The sequence below is a fragment of the Lissotriton helveticus genome, chromosome 1_2 (assembly GCF_964261635.1).
Source record: "Lissotriton helveticus chromosome 1_2, aLisHel1.1, whole genome shotgun sequence".
Classification (NCBI taxonomy): domain Eukaryota; kingdom Metazoa; phylum Chordata; class Amphibia; order Caudata; family Salamandridae; genus Lissotriton; species Lissotriton helveticus.
In genome coordinates this window covers 449,167,901-449,184,981 of record NC_136058.1, presented here as the reverse complement: position 1 = coordinate 449,184,981, position 17,081 = coordinate 449,167,901, and the positions used below count along the sequence as shown (strand labels likewise).

Sequence of the window (17,081 nt, the reverse complement as noted above, 5' to 3'; positions counted from 1 at the left end):
ATAGAAAAACAGAAAAACGTTGAGTAGTTTAATTACGGCAGTTTTCTTACATTTTCATGTATTTAATGAAATTCAGGATGTCATTTCCAATTCACTTTTAAAGACTGGAGGCGGTGGTTCCGTCAGCGGCCACCAGAGGGCGCTCCTCGTCTGCTGATGAAACACTGAACTGTACATCGGCTGAAAGGGAGAAGGGTTTCCTTTTCCGGGTCAGCGGTGGCAGAGACAGCACAAGCAGCGGTGCTGACACCACTTCCGGCCTCTCCTGGTGTGTTCAGCCTGCAGCAGAGAAGGAAGGAGCCCTGTCTGGTGGGCAGATACCTCCATCTACGGACCCCCATCAGCCCCCCAGGAGGAGGAGAGAGCCTGGACAGGTTTCTGCTCAGGTAGGAGACCTGCCAACTCACTTGGCTGCAATTTATTAATCCATGGATCAGATGCCCCCCCCCCCCCCCCTTCCTGGCATTCATGGTGATGAGCCTGAGTGGGGAGCGGAGGAGATGAGGCCTGCCCAAGGGTGCAGAGGAGGAGATGCCTGTCCAGGGGTGCAGAGGAGGTGAGGCATGTCCAGGGGTGCAGAGGAATAGAGGTCTGTCCAGGGGTGCAGAGGAGGTGAGCCCTGTCCAGCGGTGCAGAGGAGGCGAGGCCTGTCCAAGGGAGAGGCAGAAGAGGTGAGGCCTGTCCAGGGGTGCAGAGGAGGAGAGGCCTGTCCAGGGGCAGAGGAGGAGAGGCCTGTCCAGGGGGGCAGAGGAGGAGAGGCCTGTCCAGGGGCAGAGGAGGAGAGGCCTGTCCAGGGGGGCAGAGGAGGTGAGGCCTGTCCAAGCGTGCAGAGGAGGTGAGGCCTGTCCAGAGGAGCAGAGGCAGTGAGGCCTGTCCAGGGGTGCAGAGGAGGAGAGGCCTGTCCAGGGGCAGAGGAGGAGAGGCCTGTCCAGGGGCAGAGGAGGAGAGGCCTGTCCAGGGGCAGAGGAGGTTAGGCCTGTCCAGGGGTGCAGAGGAGGAGAGGCCTGTCCAGGGGCAGAGGAGGTGAGGCCTGTCCAGGGGTGCAGAGGAGGGGAGGCCTGTCCAGGGGCAGAGGAGGTGAGGCCTGTCCAGGGGTGCAGAGGAGGTGAGGCCTGTCCAGGGGTGCAGAGGAGGTAAGGCCTGTCCAGGGGTGCAGAGGAGGCGAGGCCTGTCCAGAGTGCAGAGGAGGTGAGGCCTGTCCAGGGGTGCAGAGGATGAGAGGCCTGTCAGGGGGGGGAGAAGAGGTGAGGCCTGGGGGTGCAGAGGAGGTGAGCTCTGTCCAAGGGTGCAGAGGAGGTGAGGCCTGTCTAGGGGTGCAGAGGAGGAGAGGCCTGTCCAGGGGTGCAGAGGAGGTGAGGCCTGTCCAGAGGAGGGGCAGAGGAGGTGAGGCCTGTCCAGAGGAGGGGCAGAGGAGGAGAGGCCTGTCCAGAGGAGGGGCAGAGGAGGAGAGGCCTGTCCAGGAGTGCAGAGGAGGAGAGGCATGTCCAGAGGAGGGGCATAGGAGGAGAGGCCTGTCCAGGTGTGCAGAGGAGGAGAGGCCTGTCCAGGGGTGCAGAGGAGGTGAGGCCTGTCCATGGGTGCAGAGGAGGAGAGGCCTGTCCAGGGGCTGAGGAGGAGAGGCCTTCCCAGGGGTGCAGAGGAGGAGAGGCCTGCCCAGGGGTGCAGAGGAGGAGAGGCCTGTCCAGGGGTGCAGAGGAGGTGAGGCCTGTCCAGAGGAGGGGCAGAGGAGGAGAGGCCTGTCCAGGAGTGCAGAGGAGGAGAGGCATGTCCAGAGGAGGGGCATAGGAGGAGAGGCCTGTCTAGAGGAGGGGCAGAGGAGGAGAGGCCTGTCCAGGAGTGCAGAGGAGGAGAGGCCTGTCCAGGGTTGCAGAGGAGGAGAGGCCTGTCTAGGGGTGCAGAGGAGAGGAGGCCTGTCCAGGGGTGCAGAGGAGGAGAGGCCTGTCCAGGGGCAGAGGAGAAGAGGCCTGTCCACGGGTGCAGAGGAGGTGAGGCCTGTCCAGAGGAGGGGCAGAGGAGGAGAGGCCTGTCCAGAGGAGGGGAATAGGAGGAGAGGCCTGTCCAGGAGTGCAGAGGAGGAGAGGCCTGTCCAGAGGAGGGGCAGAGGAGGAGAGGCCTGTCCAGAGGAGGGGCAGAGGAGGAAAGGCCTGCCCAGGAGTGCAGGGGAGGAGAGGCCTGTCCAGCGGTGCAGAGGAGGAGAGGCCTGTCCAGGGGTGCAGAGGAGGTGAGGCCTGTCCAGGGGTGCAGAGAAGGTGAGGCTTTCCAGGGTTGCAGAAGAAGTGAGGCCTGTCCAGAGGAGGGGCAGAGGAGGAGAGGCCTGTCCAGGGGTGCAGAGGAGGTGAGGCCTGCCCAGGGATACAGAGGAAGAGAGGCTTGTCCAGGGGGCAGAGGAGGTGAGGCCTGTCTGAAGAAGCAGAGGAGGAGAGGCCTGTCCAGGGGGGCAGAGAATGAGAGGCCTGTCCAGAGGAGGGGCAGAGGAGGAGAGGCCTGTCCAGAGGAGCAGAGGAGGAAAGGCCTGTCCAGGGGTGCAGAGGAGGTGAGGCCTGTCCAGTGGTGCAGAGGAGGAGATGCCTGTTCAGGGGTTCAGAGGAGGTGAGGCCTGTCCAGGGGTCCAGAGGAGGTGAGGCTTTCTACGGGTGCAGAGGAGGTGAGGCATGTCCAGGGGTGCAGAGGAGGAAAGGCCTGTCCAAGGGTTCAGAGGCGGAGAGGCCTGTCCAGGGGTACAGAGGAGGTGAGGCCTGTCCAGGGATGCAGAGGAGGAGAGGCATGTCCAGAGGAGGGGCATAGGAGGAGAGGCCTGTCCAGGAGTGCAGAGGAGGAGAGGCATGTCCAGAGGAGGGGCATAGGAGGAGAGGCCTGTCCAGGTGTGCAGAGGAGGAGAGGCCTGTCCAGGGGTGCAGAGGAGGTGAGGCCTGTCCATGGGTGCAGAGGAGGAGAGGCCTGTCCAGGGGCTGAGGAGGAGAGGCCTTCCCAGGGGTGCAGAGGAGGAGAGGCCTGCCCAGGGGTGCAGAGGAGGAGAGGCCTGTCCAGGGGTGCAGAGGAGGTGAGGCCTGTCCAGAGGAGGGGCAGAGGAGGAGAGGCCTGTCCAGGAGTGCAGAGGAGGAGAGGCATGTCCAGAGGAGGGGCATAGGAGGAGAGGCCTGTCTAGAGGAGGGGCAGAGGAGGAGAGGCCTGTCCAGGAGTGCAGAGGAGGAGAGGCCTGTCCAGGGTTGCAGAGGAGGAGAGGCCTGTCTAGGGGTGCAGAGGAGAGGAGGCCTGTCCAGGGGTGCAGAGGAGGAGAGGCCTGTCCAGGGGCAGAGGAGAAGAGGCCTGTCCACGGGTGCAGAGGAGGTGAGGCCTGTCCAGAGGAGGGGCAGAGGAGGAGAGGCCTGTCCAGAGGAGGGGAATAGGAGGAGAGGCCTGTCCAGGAGTGCAGAGGAGGAGAGGCCTGTCCAGAGGAGGGGCAGAGGAGGAGAGGCCTGTCCAGAGGAGGGGCAGAGGAGGAAAGGTCTGCCCAGGAGTGCAGGGGAGGAGAGGCCTGTCCAGCGGTGCAGAGGAGGAGAGGCCTGTCCAGGGGTGCAGAGGAGGTGAGGCCTGTCCAGGGGTGCAGAGAAGGTGAGGCTTTCCAGGGTTGCAGAAGAAGTGAGGCCTGTCCAGAGGAGGGGCAGAGGAGGAGAGGCCTGTCCAGGGGTGCAGAGGAGGTGAGGCCTGCCCAGGGATACAGAGGAAGAGAGGCTTGTCCAGGGGGCAGAGGAGGTGAGGCCTGTCTGAAGAAGCAGAGGAGGAGAGGCCTGTCCAGGGGGGCAGAGAATGAGAGGCCTGTCCAGAGGAGGGGCAGAGGAGGAGAGGCCTGTCCAGAGGAGCAGAGGAGGAAAGGCCTGTCCAGGGGTGCAGAGGAGGTGAGGCCTGTCCAGTGGTGCAGAGGAGGAGATGCCTGTTCAGGGGTTCAGAGGAGGTGAGGCCTGTCCAGGGGTCCAGAGGAGGTGAGGCTTTCTACGGGTGCAGAGGAGGTGAGGCATGTCCAGGGGTGCAGAGGAGGAAAGGCCTGTCCAAGGGTTCAGAGGCGGAGAGGCCTGTCCAGGGGTACAGAGGAGGTGAGGCCTGTCCAGGGATGCAGAGGAGGTGAATGACAGGGTACCAGGGCACATCAAGTCAAATTGAATCAGTGGTCTGTCAAAAATTGGGGGGTTACTATAACAGAAACCCACTTTCCTACAGGTAGTCTTTGAACAAAATGTGGAGATGCATACCATGCGTTCTAACTTGTCATTTGCTGGTCTATTTTCCAGAAGGGTCTCTCTTGGAGTCCACCAAGCATGTTTCATCGTATTTTCAGCAACTTGTTTGGGTATCCGCGTTCCTTTAATTTGTGCACAAGAATTTCTGCATTCATGAAATAATCACTTTTACCTGAGCAATTCCGTCTTATTCGGAGAAATTGGCCCGAAGGCAAATTGTCATGTAAACTGTGTGGATGATGACTTGTATAATGTAGGGCATTGTTCCTAACCCTTGATTTGGTAAACACTTTATTTCTTTAGTTATAAAGTTTTATATAGCGCAAACTTGATCCCGAAGGATATCAGAGCGCTTTACAGTTAGAGGGAGAGGAAGGAAACAGATCACAACAAGACTAAAATGGTGAAACTAATAAGCATAAAATCACATAGAGCAAACATAACAGATCCTATCTAATTCAGGGTTAACGTAGAGTGGGCTCATCAAAGATAAAATGACATCAAGGGAGTGATGATACATAATGATGTAAGCGGGGCAAATACAATTGTAACAAACAGAATTATCAACCAATGCTGTAGTATTTACAGAGCGATTAGGGTCCGTCGTGATAAGGTAAGAACTTATTCATGAGGAATCTTTTTGCTTCCAACTTGAAAGCATCCTTGGAGGAGATTCTATGAATTTCCGGTGGGAGAGAGTTCCAAATATTTTGTGCAGCGCCAGAGAAGGCTCGTTGATGGTAGTTCATAATCTGCCATTGTGGCCAAAGACTGCTACATCCAAAAATGTGATAGATGACTGGCTACTGGACACACAGAATTGTACATCTACTGATCTGGCATTCAACCATTCAATAAACACATTTAAGATATCATCTTGTTCATCCCAAAAGCAATGTGTACCACCCAGAGGCAATGTCTATGTGGTAATCAAACTCTTGTGTCATCGGTAGGCTAAGAGTAAGATTTATTCACCACTCACCCAACTGCACCAGGAATGTAACTGCCGGTAACAACCTGGCAACGCATCAACAACAACATTCCAGGAGCCGCTGGAAGGAATCATTAGTTAAAGACGCATCACCACAGTCTGGGTCCATTTTAAAAAGCACAGTTTTACTTACAACTTTAGAATGGTTGTATATACCCCTGATCTTGGACATAAATGGGGGAAAGGCATACATTTAGTTAGTGATTCCTGAAGCTCACTATTTCACACATTGTAGGTCAGGAATAAACACAGAGTCTCCTGGTTGTCCAGTTTCGTAGTGCAGTAAACCACACTTGGGGTGTTGGAGATTATGATGGAGAGGCAGAGGGACTACAATCCCTGGATAATGACCTGTATAGTGGCACTGTCGAGAAGTAACATTTGGTGTCTATTTTCAGCATATTTAGGTAAAGTGGTAAAGCCGGGATTAGATGTTATGTCTAGTGGTGTTGTGCGCACATGCCTGTGAATTGCCCACCTCTTTAAGGTTTGTGTCAAGGGTTATTTTTACATCATTTTTCTAGATGTATTGAGCATATTTATAAGTGCCTTCCCACCATCAATGCCCGCTCCTTAGGCAAACATAAGGATGAGATAGCAGAGCTACTCACTGATCATAAACTCGATGTCCTTTTTATAACAGAGACTTGGACAGACCCTGCATCTGGACCAGACCTCGTAGTGGCTACGCCCGAGGGCTATTCTGCCTTAAAACCAAGATAGACTGCACAATAAAGGAGGCAGGCTGGCAATAATTTTTCGCAGCCAGCTAACTACTAAAATAGATCCTATCCCCTCTTCCATTTGCGAAGCACTATACTTCAGGATCCTGCTCACTCCATCCCAAACATTTAAGGGGATACTACTATACCGCCCCCCAGGATCGAGAACAGAGTTTCTGTCCGGCCTAGGTAACCTCCTAGAATCCACAGTAGCCGAAGATACCTTCTCTATTCTAGGCGACTTCAACTTTCATTTAGAAAACCACCTAGATAAGGACACCTCGTCACTACTTGCAGACCTAGAAGCAGCAGGGCTGTCACAGCGAGTTCATAAAGTCACCCACACAGCGGGTCACACGCTGGATGGCCTTTTCACAAATAACCAAAATATCCGTGTAAAAAATATACTCCCTCTAGTGTGGACCGACCATCACGCAATCATATTTGACATTTCAACCCACAGTAAGCCTTTCCTAAACGCCAGCATAAATAGGCCAGATGTAGTTAAAGCTTGAAAAAAGGTAGACAATCATCTCCTCAATACCCAGTTGTCCTCCCCTCGACCAGATGCCTCGCCAGACTCTAATACTGCCGTGGCCAATTACACCAACTGGCTGCAGAAGGCCTTCAATCTGCTGGCACCGAGCAAAACCCTCTCCAAAAATCGAACCTCCCCGTCAGCCCCATGGTTCACTGAAACCCTAAGGGAACAAAAGAAAGTATGCAGAAATCGGGAAAGGCAATGGCTGAAATCCTACACCAGCGAAGAAAAATTCCTCTACAAAGATGAGCTTGCCAAATATAAACGCATTATTGCACAGGAAAAAAGTGAATACTATGTAACCCAAATAGAATAGGCAAAACACTCCAATAAAAAGCTCTATCAAGTAGTCTCTAAGCTATCAGGTCACAGACCTACCGCTGCTACAACACCCTCCCAGTCACTATGTAACTCCTTAGCAGATTATTTCTATAATAAAGTTAACAACATCTATTCGGAATTTGCATCTCACACCAAGTTGGCCGATCAACCTCTGATCAACAGTACCCCAGAACATTGTTTGAAGCAATTTGAAAACATAACAGCAGAAGAAATAAATTCTTAATACAATGTCCTCTATAAAGTCAGGGTCAGCAAATGACCCTTGACCACAGGACGCACTCACACCAGTTGCTGAGCAGGTGGCTGCTGTTTTATCCAAAAAATTTTATGTAATGTTCTCCTCTGGAACCTATCCACCACCTGGAAGAAGACAATCTTAAAACCTCTATTAAAAAACCCAACCTGGACCCAGTTGTTACCAAAAACTATAGGCCTGTAACTAGCCTACCTTTCACAGCTAAAGGTGTAGAGCAACTCATGAATATTCAACTTTCCAAGTATATAGAAGACCATCATCTCTTAGATGACACTCAATTTGGGTTCCGCAAAGGCCATGGAACAGAGACCGCTTTAATTAAGGCGTCGGAAGACATTAGAATTATCCTGGACCAGGGAGGAACAGCAATACTCATCCTGCTGGACCTCTCAGCGGCCTTTGACATGGTCGATCATACTATCTTGATCGATCGTGTCACTTGTATGGGCATCCAACACAAGGCCAGAGAACTGCTGCAATCCTTTCTCACCAATCGCACTCAGTCGGTAAACTTAGGCAATTTCCACTCTGCCCAATTGGCCCTACCATGTGGGGTCCCTCAAGGCTCATCCCTGAGTCCGACTCTTTTTAATATCTATGTGTCGGACCTAGCCAAAGTCATCAAGGCTCATGGGATGGGCCTTACTTCCTACGCCGACGATACTCAACTGGTGCTGGCTATGAACAACAACGGAGAAAGGGTTGCAGCTAACTTTCAGGAAGGCATTCTCACCATCTGTAGCTGGATGGCCAGCAACTGCCTCAAATTAAACTCTGAAAAAACAGAGGTCATGCTCTTCGGTAAACTACTCCTCTGCTGGTCTCAAACCTGGTGGCCCCCCTCCATGGGCACCTACCAACTCCAGTAACCAAGGTTAGGAATCTGGGTGTTACATTTGATGATAGACTGACTTTTCTTCCACATGCTAATTCGGTAGCCTCAGCATCGTTTCACACATTACGCATGATTAAAAAACTTCTGCCATTTCTTCCTCTGAACGCTCTAGTCAGCACCTTAGTTATGTCTCCCATAGATTACTGCAATGGACTGTTTGCGAATGTGCAAAAGAAGGTCATTCAAAAACTTCAAACAGTTCAGAATGCAGCTGCTAGAATTTTATCAGGAACCCCTAAATTCAAGTCCATTTCCCACATTGTCAAGAATTATAACTGGTGTCAGTAAAGAATCGGATAAAGTTCAAGACAATTTGCATTGCCTTTAAAGCATCTCACAAAACAGATCCAAATTTCTAATATATCCCCCAAAGATTCACATACTCTTCAGCTAAATGTGCCACACCCTAAAACAGCTTCTTGGGGCGACAGAAGATTTGTGGTCTCCACGGGTAAACTCTGGAATACTATCCCGCTGGAGGTCAGATCCTGTCAGTCTTTGCTTACTTTTAGAAGGCTGATAAAAACCTGACTCTTCAATCAATAAGATCTCCATCCTACTGCAGTCCGTAGCACCGAGACACCCCAGGGTATTTGTGCGCTTTACAAATCTCCCCAAAAAAATCAATAATAATAAATAAGGAAGCTTGGTCTGTGTGTAAAGGCGCTTTCCTGTACTGGATTCATGTGAGGTGGAGAGCCCATTTTAGGTGTCTCCCTTGTATCTACATAGCCTCTAAAGTTGTGTGCTGTTCCATAACGTTAGTGACAATCTGCATTATCTCCTCTCACTCCATGCCCCGCCGCTGCTTTTTAGATTCTCTCCTCGTATTGAAATTCATTGTAAAGCAGATGACCCTTGTAGAGAAGGTTATAATCTCTCTGACACCACTTGGTACGTAATATCCCACACCTGGCCCAAAAAAAGTGGTGCACAGTCAATATATCGATGTTGTAATATCAACCTACCTTAATATCAAGTTTTTTATATCGTAGGTACAGAATATCGACAGCAAGAATATCGGTGACCAGAATATCGACCTTAAGGTAAGTAATTTTGTTTTATTTAATATTGATGTAAGTAATATTGTTAGCAAAAATATAGTTGTAAATAATATCAAGATTTATATTAGTGTTATGTATTTAAGTATGTATTTTATATGTATGTTTAATATTTTTGTAATGTATTTTATTTATTTTTAAATATATGTATGAAATGTTTAGAAAATATTAAAATATTTTTAGGCAGATTTTGCATTTTAGTATTAGAGCGGGTTGTGGGTTTACAGGGGAATAGGGTGAGAAGTAATTTAATTATATTAATTATATTAAATTAAAAAATCATTTTCATTAAATATAAATTAATTTTAATAACATTTTGTGTTTTAGTATTAGAGCGGGTTGTGGGTTTATAGGGGAAGATGGTGAGAAGAAATGTAATTATATTAAATAAAATAATAATTTTTATTAAATATAAATTAATTTTAATAATCATTTGTATTTTAGTATTAGAGCGGGTTGTGGGTTTATAGGGGAATAGGGTGGGAAGTAATTAAATTATATTAAATAGACATTTTTATTAAATATAAATTAATTTTAATGAGAAATTGTGTTTTAGGTCTGTTGCGGTTTATGGCTTTATAGGGTAATAGGGTGGGAAGTACTTTAATTATATAATTAATATTTTTATTTAATTTGTATTTATTATTAATGTATTGGTAATTAATAATTGGCCATTAGCTTTTATGACTTTATTAATTAATACGTATATTAATAATACATAATGTGCTATTAGTTTTATTTATGGTTATTGATAATTGCATTATTGTGTATTAATTAATAATTGGTAATTCATTTTTATTAATTGATTAATCGTTAATTATATTATTTTGTTAATTTTGTATGTGTAGCGTGTTGTGTGTTTATAGGGGAATAGGGTGGGAACTAATGTATTATAATTAATTATTTATTTTAATTAATTATTATTTATTAATTAATTATTGTTAAATAATTATTAATTGGTAATATTTTTTTATCAATTGATACAAAATAATTGTGTTATTTTTTATGTGTAGTGTGTTGTTAGTTTATAGGGGAATATATTTGGAAGTAATATATTATAAATAAGTCATTATTATTTTTAAATAATTAATGTGAAATTATTATTAATTAATTACTAATTTTTCATTATTTTTAATTAATTTATAATTAAAATAATGTTCTTTTTATGTGTAGTGTGTAGTGTATTTATAGGGGAATAGGGTGAGATTTAATTTATTGTTAATTACATAAACATTTCTTTATTTGTATTGATATTTATTAATAATTCTTTTAATGAACTTTTTCAAATGTTATTTCTATTAAAATATTTAAATTATAAGTGCCTAAAATGAACACCTATGCTATCCACCACTTTCCCTACTGTTACACTGGAGTGGGTGTAGTAATTTTTACCCCTATGCTATCCCACACTTTCTCTACTGTTGCATTTATGGGAGTGGGAATAGTAATATATTATTTCTACGCTATCCAACATTTTCCCTACTATTGCACTCTCTGGAGTGGGAATAGTATTTTAACCCCTACGCTATCCAACACTTTCCCTACTGTTGCACTCACTGGAGTGGGAATAGTAATTTTAACCCCTATGCTATCCGAACACTTTCCCTACTGTTGCACTCTAAGGAGTGAGAATAGTAATTTTGACCCCTACGCTATGCAACACTTTCCCTACTGCTGCACTCACTGGAGTAGGAATAGTAATTTTAACCCCTATGCTATCCAACACTTTCCCTACTGTTGCACTTGCTGGAGTGGGAATAGTAATTTTAAAACATACGCTATCCAATACTTTCCCTACTATTTCACTTACTGTAGTGGGAATAGTCATCTTAACCCCTACGCTATCCAACACTTTCCTTACTGTTGCATTTGCTGGAGTGAGAATAGTAATTTTAACACATATGCCATCCAAAACTTTCCCTACTGTTGCACTCACTGGAGTGGGAATAGTAATTTTAACACATATGCCATCCAACACTATTCCTACTTTTTCTCTTACTGGAGTGGGAATAGTAATTTTAACCCCTACGCTATCCAACACTTTCCCTACTGTTGCACTCACTGGAGTGGGAATTGTCATTTTTACAATTATGCTATCCAATATTTACCCTACTGTTGCACTCACTGGAGTGGGAATAGTAATTTTAACGCCTACGCTATCCAACAATTTCCCTACTGTTGCACTCACTGGAGTGGGAATTGTAATTTTTACAATTACGCTATCCAATATTTACCCTAATGTTGCACTTACTGGAGTGGGAATAGTAACTTTAACGCCTACGCTATCCAACAATTTCCCTACTGTTGCACTCACTGGAGTGGGAATAGTCATTTTAACCTCTGCGCTATCCTACACTTTCCCTACTGTTGCACTCATTGGAGTGGGAATAGTAATTTTTATAGTTACGCTATCCAATATTTACCCTACTGTTGCAGTCACTGGAGTGGGAATAGTAGTTTTAACCCCTACGCCCTCCAACACTTACCCTACTGTTGCACTCATTGGAGGGGGAATAGTAATTTTTACAGTTACGCTATCCAATATTTTTCCTACTGTTCCACTCACTGGAAGAAGCGTGCCTCAATGGTTAGAGCGATTTAGAAAAGGGGGTGGTGATGAACAGAGTGTCTGAGTTAAACAGACCACTCTTACCCAGTCCAAAGATCAGGGCTTGATCCATCACCGTTATTTATCTCACTGCCCCATCCCAGCTCAGAACCTGGCTATATGCAAATCAGTCTGTCCCTGGCCCAGTGCATCATGGGAACATGGCAGACTAAACTACCAAGCCAATTCTTCGCCAGAAAGGAGACAAGCTACCGGGGACCGGTTTCTGGCATTTCAGCCTTCTTCGGCCCGGCTTGCTTGAATCCTGATGGAGCAGTGAGAAAGGGACTCATGTCTGAGTATACCCTGCCACACCTATAGTGGCCAAAAACGATTTAGAAAAGGGGGTGGTGATGAACAGAGTGTCTGAGTTAAACAGACCACTCTTACCCAGTCCAAAGATCAGGGCTTGATCCATCACCGTTATTTATCTCACTGCCCCATCCCAGCTCAGAACCTGGCTATATGCAAATCAGTCTGTCCCTGGCCCAGTGCATCATGGGAACAGGGCAGACTAAACTACCAAGCCAATTCTTCGCCAGAAAGGAGACAAGCTACCGGGGACCGGTTTCTGGCATTTCAGCCTTCTTCGGCCCGGCTTGCTTGAATCCTGATGGAGCAGTGAGAAAGGGACTCATGTCTGAGTATACCCTGCCACACCTATAGTGGCCAAAAACGATTTAGAAAAGGGGGTGGTGATGAACAGAGTGTCTGAGTTAAACAGACCACTCTTACCCAGTCCAAAGATCAGGGCTTGATCCATCACCGTTATTTATCTCACTGCCCCATCCCAGCTCAGAACCTGGCTATATGCAAATCAGTCTGTCCCTGGCCCAGTGCATCATGGGAACAGGGCAGACTAAACTACCAAGCCAATTCTTCGCCAGAAAGGAGACAAGCTACCGGGGACCGGTTTCTGGCATTTCAGCCTTCTTCGGCCCGGCTTGCTTGAATCCTGATGGAGCAGTGAGAAAGGGACTCATGTCTGAGTATACCCTGCCACACCTATAGTGGCCAAAAACGATTTAGAAAAGGGGGTGGTGATGAACAGAGTGTCTGAGTTAAACAGACCACTCTTACCCAGTCCAAAGATCAGGGCTTGATCCATCACCGTTATTTATCTCACTGCCCCATCCCAGCTCAGAACCTGGCTATATGCAAATCAGTCTGTCCCTGGCCCAGTGCATCATGGGAACAGGGCAGACTAAACTACCAAGCCAATTCTTCGCCAGAAAGGAGACAAGCTACCGGGGACCGGTTTCTGGCATTTCAGCCTTCTTCGGCCCGGCTTGCTTGAATCCTGATGGAGCAGTGAGAAAGGGACTCATGTCTGAGTATACCCTGCCACACCTATAGTGGCCAAAAACGATTTAGAAAAGGGGGTGGTGATGAACAGAGTGTCTGAGTTAAACAGACCACTCATACAGCCAGGTTCTGAAACTGGGATGGTGCAGTGAGCTAAAAAACGGTGTTGGATCTAGCCCTGATCTTTTGACTGGGTGAGAGGTTTCTGCTTAATTCAGAGACTCTGTCCTTCACCACCCCTTGTTGTAAATATTTTTGTCCACCCTAAGCGTGGAAGGGTATTCTCAGATGTGAGACCCTTGCTCATTGCACCATCAGGATTCAAGCAAACCGGGCCGAAGACGGCTGTAATGCCAGAAACCGGTCCCCGGGAGCTTGTTTCCTTCCCAGTGTAAGAATTGGCTTTTGTAGTTTGGTTTGCCCTGTTCCCATCATGCACTGGAACAGGAACAGACTAATTTGCATACAGCCAGGTTCTGAAACTGGGATGGTGCAGTGAGCTAAAAAACGGTGTTGGATCTAGCCCTGATCTTTTGACTGGGTGAGAGCTTTCTGCTTAATTCAGAGACTCTGTCCTTCACCACCCCTTGTTGTAAATATTTTTGTCCACCCTAAGCGTGGAAGGGTATTCTCAGATGTGAGACCCTTGCTCATTGCACCATCAGGATTCAAGCAAACCGGGCCGAAGACGGCTGTAATGCCAGAAACCGGTCCCCGGGAGCTTGTTTCCTTCCCAGTGTAAGAATTGGCTTTTGTAGTTTGGTTTGCCCTGTTCCCATCATGCACTGGAACAGGAACAGACTAATTTGCATACAGCCAGGTTCTGAAACTGGGATGGTGCAGTGAGCTAAAAAACGGTGTTGGATCTAGCCCTGATCTTTTGACTGGGTGAGAGCTTTCTGCTTAATTCAGAGACTCTGTCCTTCACCACCCCTTGTTGTAAATATTTTTGTCCACCCTAAGCGTGGAAGGGTATTCTCAGATGTGAGACCCTTGCTCATTGCACCATCAGGATTCAAGCAAACCGGGCCGAAGACGGCTGTAATGCCAGAAACCGGTCCCCGGGAGCTTGTTACCTTCCCAGTGTAAGAATTGGCTTTTGTAGTTTGGTTTGCCCTGTTCCCATCATGCACTGGAACAGGAACAGACTAATTTGCATACAGCCAGGTTCTGAAACTGGGATGGTGCAGTGAGCTAAAAAACGGTGTTGGATCTAGCCCTGATCTTTTGACTGGGTGAGAGCTTTCTGCTTAATTCAGAGACTCTGTCCTTCACCACCCCTTGTTGTAAATATTTTTGTCCACCCTAAGCGTGGAAGGGTATTCTCAGATGTGAGACCCTTGCTCATTGCACCATCAGGATTCAAGCAAACCGGGCCGAAGACGGCTGTAATGCCAGAAACCGGTCCCCGGGAGCTTGTTACCTTCCCAGTGTAAGAATTGGCTTTTGTAGTTTGGTTTGCCCTGTTCCCATCATGCACTGGAACAGGAACAGACTAATTTGCATACAGCCAGGTTCTGAAACTGGGATGGTGCAGTGAGCTAAAAAACGGTGTTGGATCTAGCCCTGATCTTTTGACTGGGTGAGAGCTTTCTGCTTAATTCAGAGACTCTGTCCTTCACCACCCCTTGTTGTAAATATTTTTGTCCACCCTAAGCGTGGAAGGGTATTCTCAGATGTGAGACCCTTGCTCATTGCACCATCAGGATTCAAGCAAACCGGGCCGAAGACGGCTGTAATGCCAGAAACCGGTCCCCGGGAGCTTGTTTCCTTCCCAGTGTAAGAATTGGCTTTTGTAGTTTGGTTTGCCCTGTTCCCATCATGCACTGGAACAGGAACAGACTAATTTGCATACAGCCAGGTTCTGAAACTGGGATGGTGCAGTGAGCTAAAAAACGGTGTTGGATCTAGCCCTGATCTTTTGACTGGGTGAGAGCTTTCTGCTTAATTCAGAGACTCTGTCCTTCACCACCCCTTGTTGTAAATATTTTTGTCCACCCTAAGCGTGGAAGGGTATTCTCAGATGTGAGACCCTTGCTCATTGCACCATCAGGATTCAAGCAAACCGGGCCGAAGACGGCTGTAATGCCAGAAACCGGTCCCCGGGAGCTTGTTCCTTCCCAGTGTAAGAATTGGCTTTTGTAGTTTGGTTTGCCCTGTTCCCATCATGCACTGGAACAGGAACAGACTAATTTGCATACAGCCAGGTTCTGAAACTGGGATGGTGCAGTGAGCTAAAAAACGGAGTTGGATCTAGCCCTGATCTTTTGACTGGGTGAGAGCTTTCTGCTTAATTCAGAGACTCTGTCCTTCACCACCCCTTGTTGTAAATATTTTTGTCCACCCTAAGCGTGGAAGGGTATTCTCAGATGTGAGACCCTTGCTCATTGCACCATCAGGATTCAAGCAAACCGGGCCGAAGACGGCTGTAATGCCAGAAACCGGTCCCCGGGAGCTTGTTTCCTTCCCAGTGTAAGAATTGGCTTTTGTAGTTTGGTTTGCCCTGTTCCCATCATGCACTGGAACAGGAACAGACTAATTTGCATACAGCCAGGTTCTGAAACTGGGATGGTGCAGTGAGCTAAAAAACGGTGTTGGATCTAGCCCTGATCTTTTGACTGGGTGAGAGCTTTCTGCTTAATTCAGAGACTCTGTCCTTCACCACCCCTTGTTGTAAATATTTTTGTCCACCCTAAGCGTGGAAGGGTATTCTCAGATGTGAGACCCTTGCTCATTGCACCATCAGGATTCAAGCAAACCGGGCCGAAGACGGCTGTAATGCCAGAAACCGGTCCCCGGGAGCTTGTTTCCTTCCCAGTGTAAGAATTGGCTTTTGTAGTTTGGTTTGCCCTGTTCCCATCATGCACTGGAACAGGAACAGACTAATTTGCATACAGCCAGGTTCTGAAACTGGGATGGTGCAGTGAGCTAAAAAACGGTGTTGGATCTAGCCCTGATCTTTTGACTGGGTGAGAGCTTTCTGCTTAATTCAGAGACTCTGTCCTTCACCACCCCTTGTTGTAAATATTTTTGTCCACCCTAAGCGTGGAAGGGTATTCTCAGATGTGAGACCCTTGCTCATTGCACCATCAGGATTCAAGCAAACCGGGCCGAAGACGGCTGTAATGCCAGAAACCGGTCCCCGGGAGCTTGTTTCCTTCCCAGTGTAAGAATTGGCTTTTGTAGTTTGGTTTGCCCTGTTCCCATCATGCACTGGAACAGGAACAGACTAATTTGCATACAGCCAGGTTCTGAAACTGGGATGGTGCAGTGAGCTAAAAAACGGTGTTGGATCTAGCCCTGATCTTTTGACTGGGTGAGAGCTTTCTGCTTAATTCAGAGACTCTGTCCTTCACCACCCCTTGTTGTAAATATCAATGGTTAGAGCGACAGACCCTGATGCAGAGGTCTGGCCCGGGACCAGGGTTCCATTCCCGCCTCAGCGGCTCTTAAACACAATTTCCTCGGACCTGATAATTCTCACCTCGGGCCTAGTCTAATCATGGGTCACACTCTGTGACTCTGGGCAATAGCTTGCTTAATCTCCACAACGGCCCCAGCAGCGCTGTGGATACCTGGCTTCACCTTGGGGGTGCCCAGGAGTGGACATTTCACAGGAAAGCCAGGATGGGTTCCACAGCGGTATGAATACAGCGCTACGAGGCCTCCGGGTAGAATTACACTATATAAATACTCTACATTTACATTTACATTTCACTGCAGTGGGAACAGTAGTTTTAACCCCTACGCTATCCAATATTTTCTCTACTGTTGCAATACCTGCCACTCCTGCAAGTTCGACTGCATCAGGACCCACACTAAATCCACAAACCCCAAACAGAACTCCGACACTAACTACCTAAATTGCATCCTGCTCAACACCCACTCGGTCCATAGTCACGCCACTGAACTTTGGAACCTACTTGACACCACATCGCCAGATGTCGCATTCCTTACAGAAACCTGGATGAACGCCTCATCAGCACCCGACATCGCCGTAGCCATCCCGGACGGCTACAAGATCATCCGAAAAGACCGCACCAACCAAAAAGGAGGAGGCATCGCCATCGTCCATAAGAACACCATCCGCATCACGACCAGCTCTGACGATAACCTCTCTTCCGCGGAACACCTACACTTCCAGAT

General features: G+C 47.8%; 1 protein-coding gene across 2 annotated transcripts in view; it reads left to right on the top strand.

Moving 5' to 3' along the window:
• The first annotated feature begins 236 nt into the window (after nucleotides 1-236).
• The window catches only part of LOC144807701 (uncharacterized), a 64,298-nt gene continuing 47,453 nt past the window's right edge, over nucleotides 237-17,081 (top strand). The window contains exons 1-2 of one of the 2 annotated variants that reach the window (XM_078673346.1): nucleotides 237-386; nucleotides 8,957-9,007. The gene's annotated coding sequence lies outside the window, so the exon portion shown is untranslated. The remainder of the gene's footprint in view (nucleotides 387-8,956; nucleotides 9,008-17,081) is intronic. The other variant, XM_078673345.1, reaches the window with a different exon arrangement.